Below are 6,009 nucleotides of genomic sequence, written 5' to 3' on the forward strand. Positions count from 1 at the left end.
GTTTTTATAGTAGTCAATGGGGTAGTCAATGGCAGGTTATTCGCCAATTTACATTTTATTTTTATTTAGAAATTGGTGAAATTATTTGTTGTTGGCTGCTTGGAATTGTCGGGATGGATCTGTTAATTTCCTGTGAACTGGTCAATGTGGACAATGATTCAAAGGGACATGATTTCTGAAAAGATATTGATATTTATTTTTGGGCCATTTGTATGTTGTTGATGACTTTGGACAATGTAGGTTTCCCCAACATGCACACCATCATGCAGTCACCATTGTCATGTCATTAACAACATTCAACCACCATATCTGAATATCATTCACCACTGCATTATTTCATACCATTGTCAACAACACCACATGAACATTATGGCCTTGAACCACGTCATCTCGTCCTAACCACCATTGCTATCAGCATGATAATCTTCTACATCACCTAAAGGCAAGTCTTACTAGCCATTTTTGAACTCTGGGCTCAGAAATTTGACTTAAACCACAATGACAATGACAATGACAATGACAATGACAATGACAATGACAATGACAATTAAAAGTATATCTCGGATCAATAATTGTATTTATCGAGAACAAACAGATTTGGACTTTTCAGAAATCATGTCCCTTGGTCTCTAATATTCTTCATTAATTGTTTCTGTGTTCCTTGGTCTCTGAAGAGAAAATTTTGTTACATGGCAAGCACAACTAAGTGACGGTTTAGTCATTTGTTCATAGCCTACATTTTGGAACTCTTACAGCCTTCCTGCCATGGAATTGGACCACCTTGATACTGATCAAGTAGATGGCGAAGGCTCAAGCATTAGTCAACCTAATCAAAATAAAATTTAAGGTTGAACTCATTCTCTGGCTGACTGAACCAGATAAAAAGGCTAAAGTCATAACAGTGGGGATTCGGCAGGGGGTTTTCCGGCGAAGTCGAAATCGGCTTCCCACATCGGAGTGGTGGCCCTGCAAAAACAGACAACAGAAACACGCAGGGCGTACCTGAGGCGGCCATTGAAGGAGCTGTGCTTGCCGGAGAGGAGGTTTCCTTCAACTTAGCCGGTATGTAGCCACCAAGAGCGCATGCCTCCGAATGCTACCGGTAAGTCGACCTTTTTCCCCTCTGTAATTTCTGTATTGCACTGCTTGAAAGGCTTGCTCATGAGACCCTTTTATAAACACAAAATGGTAACGGTTGAGTAATCGTTCCCTCTGATTTCGGGTTTAACGGAAGGAACGCATTCATGTGGGGAAGCGTTACCCACATCGTGGGTAACCACCACCAACGTGGTGGTTTAACCCAACATTCTCCCACTTGTTTCGACGATAAACCCTTTAATCAGAAAACCTTATGGGAATAACTTGATGAATAGAATGGCCTTTATATTCTATTCTAAAGGTCCTTAGTTGAATCTCTAATCCTTATGAGATTAACAACAATCATAATGAGAATCAAAAGACTGAAAGTGATCACTTTATTTATATGCATATGTCAAAAAGAGTTTAACAATCACATCCTCATTACATGTTCGGAATATAATCTCGGTGCTAGCCCTTTAGTAAGAGGATCAACGATCATCTCTTTTGTACCAATATTGACAATATGCACTAAATGATTCTCCGTCCTTTCTTTAACAACAAAATACTTCAATTCCATATGCTTGCATGATGTAGTACTTTTGTTGTTGTTCGAAAAGGACACTGCAGCTTCATTATCACAGTAGACCTTCAGTGGCTTCCCAATGGAATCGACCACCATTAACTGTGATATGAAGTTCTTTAACCATATAGCCTGCGAAGTAGTCTCGTACAATGCAATGAATTCTGCCTTCATGGTGTAGGTAGCAGTGGTCGTCTGCTTTCCACTCCTCCAAGAGATCGCTCCCCAGCAAGTAAGAAGACATACCCAGTAGTAGACTTTCTACTATCAAGACATCCTTCTAAATCCGCATCTGAGTAGCCAATGACCTCGAGGTGATCAACTTTATGATATGTTAACATATAGTCTTTTGTCCCTTGCAAATACCGCAAGACTTTCTTGGCAGCCTTCCAATGGGGTAAACCTGGATTAGACTGAAATCTGTCAAGTACCCCTACTGCAAAAGAAATATCTGGTCGAGAACATGTCTGCGCATACTGCAAGCTGCCAACAACTGATGCATATGGATAAGCACTCATCTGTGCTTTGTCAATATCGTTCTGTGGACAATCCTTTAGGCTCAGCTTGTCACCTTTTGATACGGGTGTAGAAGTAGGAGAACAATTCTCCATCCCATATCGCTTTAACACCTTTTCTATATAGGATCTTTGGGAGAGGCCTAGAAACTCTTTTGCTCGGTCTCGACGAATCTCAATGCCAAGAACATAAGCAGCCTCACCCATATCTTTCATATCAAAATGTGATACAAGAAACTGTTTTGTCTCTGAAAGCAACTTTATATTGTTGGTTGCAAGTAAAATGTCATCCACATACAACATCAATATCATGAACTTACTCCCACTTTCCTTAAGGTATATACATTGATCAATAATGTTTTCTGTAAACTCGAAAGTCACAATGACTTGGGAAAATTTAATATACCACTGTCGGGAGGCCTGTTTAAGTCCATATATTGATTTGTTAAGCTTACAAACCAAACGATCATTTTCAGAGAAACCAAGAGGTTGTTTCATGTATACCTCTTCATTCAAATCCCCGTTGAGGAACGCTGTTTTCACATCCATCTGATGTAGCTCTAAGTCATAATGAGCTACGAGGGCCAGAATAATCCTCATTGACTCCTTAGTTGAGACAGGAGAAAATGTCTCATTATAGTCAATGCCCTCCATTTGGGTGAATCCTTTAGCAACCAATCTTGCTTTATGTATCTCTATGTTACCTTTGGAGTCATTCTTGGTCTTAAAGACCCATTTACACCCTACGGGCTTTACTCCTTTAGGTAACGTGACAAGATCCCACACTTGATTTTTAGCCATAGAGTCTAACTCTTATTTCATGGCTTCAATCCAGTGTAAAGATTGTTTGCTTTCAACAGCTTCCATAAAAGTCAACGGGTCATCATCCATATCTATGAAATCACCAGGCTCCTGAAGGTACACCACATAATCAGGATGTATGGCAGATCTCCTAATCCTTGTGGATCTCTAAACAGGTCGTTCCTTAGGCTCATATTCAACCTGATCATCCTGTTCGTGCTCTTCCGCATTGTCCACAATAGGTTCACTTTGGATTTGTGTATTAACAATCGAATGATCAACCACACCATCATTAGGAATAACAATGTGGTATCTTTCGATGTTTTCTTTAACAGGTGATGAAACTTGATCTTGTATTTCCTCAAAACCAATGCTTTGAAGTGCACTTAATCCTACTGAACCATCTTCTAGGAATTTAGCCTTATCCGTTTCAACAATCTGTGGTGAGTGAGATGGGCAATAAAACCTGTACCCTTTTGATCTTTCTGGATAACCAATGAAATATCCATTGGTTGTTCTTGGATCAAAGGCTTTAATGTGGGGGTTATACAGTTTAGCCTATGCAGGACATCCCCATATGTGCATATAAGACAGTGATGGTTTCCTACCTGTCCACAACTCGTAAGGAGTTTTAGGCACAGATTTCGTAGGAACCTTATTCAAAATATGCACAGCTGTCCTTAAGGCTTCACCCCACAACTTTATGGGAAGTGTTGAATAATTCAACATAGCCCTGACCATTTCTTTAAGCGTACGATTTCTCCTTTCAGCTACACCATTCTGATAGGCACTACCAGGCATGGTATATTGAGGAACAATGCCTTCCTCTTTAAGAAATCACGCTAATGGTCCTTCCCTTTGCCCCATCTCAGTAAATCTACCATAATATTCGCCACCTCTATCAGACCTGACTATTTTAATAAACTTATCGGTTTGTTTCTCTACTTCTTTCTTAAATTCCTTAAACATCTGAAAAATATCAGATTTTTCGAAAATCAAGTAGAGATACATATACCGAGAATAGTCATCAATAAAGGTGACGAAATATTTTTTGCCTGTGTAACAGGGGGAAAACGGTCCACATACATCCGTATGGACTATTTCTAATATCTCACTATTGCGTTTGGCACCTTCTTTATATGTGTTTGTATGCTTAGCCTTTATGCAATCAACACATGGGTCATTGTCAGTAAAATCTAGAGATTGCAAGATCCCTTCATTTACCAGTCTCTTTATTCTCTTTTCAGAGATATGACCCAACCTTCGATGCCAAAGCATGTAAGATTTATCATTCATCATGCTACGTTTATTTCCAACTAATGCGTATTCAGAAGTCAAAGACTCCTGAGTTTGGATCTTCACTTCAATCTATATAAACCATCATAAATAGATGCAGAACCAATTTCAATTGAATTTCTGAATATGAACAATTTGGAATTTTCAAACTTAAAACAATATCCAAATTTATCCAACTTTGAAATTGAAATTAAGTTTCTAATATACGATGGAATATAAAAGACATCATGAAGATCTAAAACTACGCCCGTATCCAGAGTAATCCTGCAGGTTCCAACACCCTTCACATGTGAACACATCTTGTTTCCCGAATAGATGCTTTTCTCATGCATTGTTAGTTCCCTTCTGCTCAGGAACAGCTGTAGACAGTTGGAAATATGAACAGTAGCACCAGAATCAATCCACTAGCTATTTTCAGGATTTTATAATAAATTACATTCATGAGAAACAAATGACAAATTACCTCTCTTTTCCAACCACTTCTTGTACTTTATGCAATCTGCCTTTATGTGTCCCTTCTTCTTGCAAAAGAAGCACTTTATGGGAGCAGAGTTGGATTGCCTATCTTGGGATGACTTATCCCCAGTTGGCTTCTTCCTAGCATTTCTCTTAAATGCATTCTTTCTTGGTCCTACCTTTGACGTATGAGAAGTCATATGGCACTCTGCACCTTCTCACCTTTCATCCTCTCTTCTTCTTCAACACACTTAGACATGAGTTCATTAAATGTTCATTCATCATTATGTGTGTTGTACGAGATTTTGAAAGGTCCGTATTCCAAGGGTAAGGATGTTAGGACTAAATGCACTAGGAAAGAATCAGAGATGGTGAGCTTCATGTCATTCAGCTGAGACGCTATGTTTCTCATCTCCAAAATGTGCTGGCGAATGTTTCCCCCTCCAGTATATTTTATAGATATCAGTTTTGACATCAGGGTACTGGCTCTGGCCTTGTTTGAACTCGCAAACTGTGCCTCAATGGCATTCATGAATTCTCTCACTGTTCTGCATTGTGGGATAGCACTTCGAATGTTCTTAGCTACTTTAGATTGCAAAAGCAACAAACTAAGTCTATTCGAGCGGTCCCACTTCTCAAAAGCAATCTTTTGATCAGCAGTACTCTGATCAGTGAGGGCAGTGGGTTCATCTATCCTTAGGGCCAGATCTAGATCCATATACCCTAATGCAAATAAAATAGTTTCTTTCCAATCACTAAAATTGGATCCATCTAGAAAAGGTATAGAGCTAGAGCCATCTAAAATCACAGAACTAGAAACTGCATGACAAAAAACACATATCAGGAAGCATTCATACGAAACTAAAACTTTAGTGGAAAAAGCAAAATAATAAAGGCCCTTGATATGCTTTTTTCCAAGCGAGTGAAGGGGGTCATCGAAGTCCTACTTTGGTAAGAGCTCCGACATGCGAAACCACTTCGCCTACCGACCATATTCGGTAAAACTAAGGTTCTTGTGAAGATAGACCATCAACACAAGGTATCTTTGGATACACATGTGTGATGTATCTCGACACATTTACCTTATTCTACCCTACTTAAATTCCAAACACGATAAAACTACCTTTGGGACGTCTATCGTTTCATGAATATAAGTACAATGTGCATATCGGCTTAGGAACTGGATGATAGTATAAAATTCATTTATGACTCACGTGTATTCAGTCACTTTGGTGACATGAAAACACTGATTCATTTAACTATCCTTAATGCTAATATGCA

Source organism: Nuphar pumila, chromosome 6 (genome assembly GCF_984573655.1).
Source record: "Nuphar pumila chromosome 6, dmNupPumi1.hap1.1, whole genome shotgun sequence".
NCBI classification, from domain to species: domain Eukaryota; kingdom Viridiplantae; phylum Streptophyta; class Magnoliopsida; order Nymphaeales; family Nymphaeaceae; genus Nuphar; species Nuphar pumila.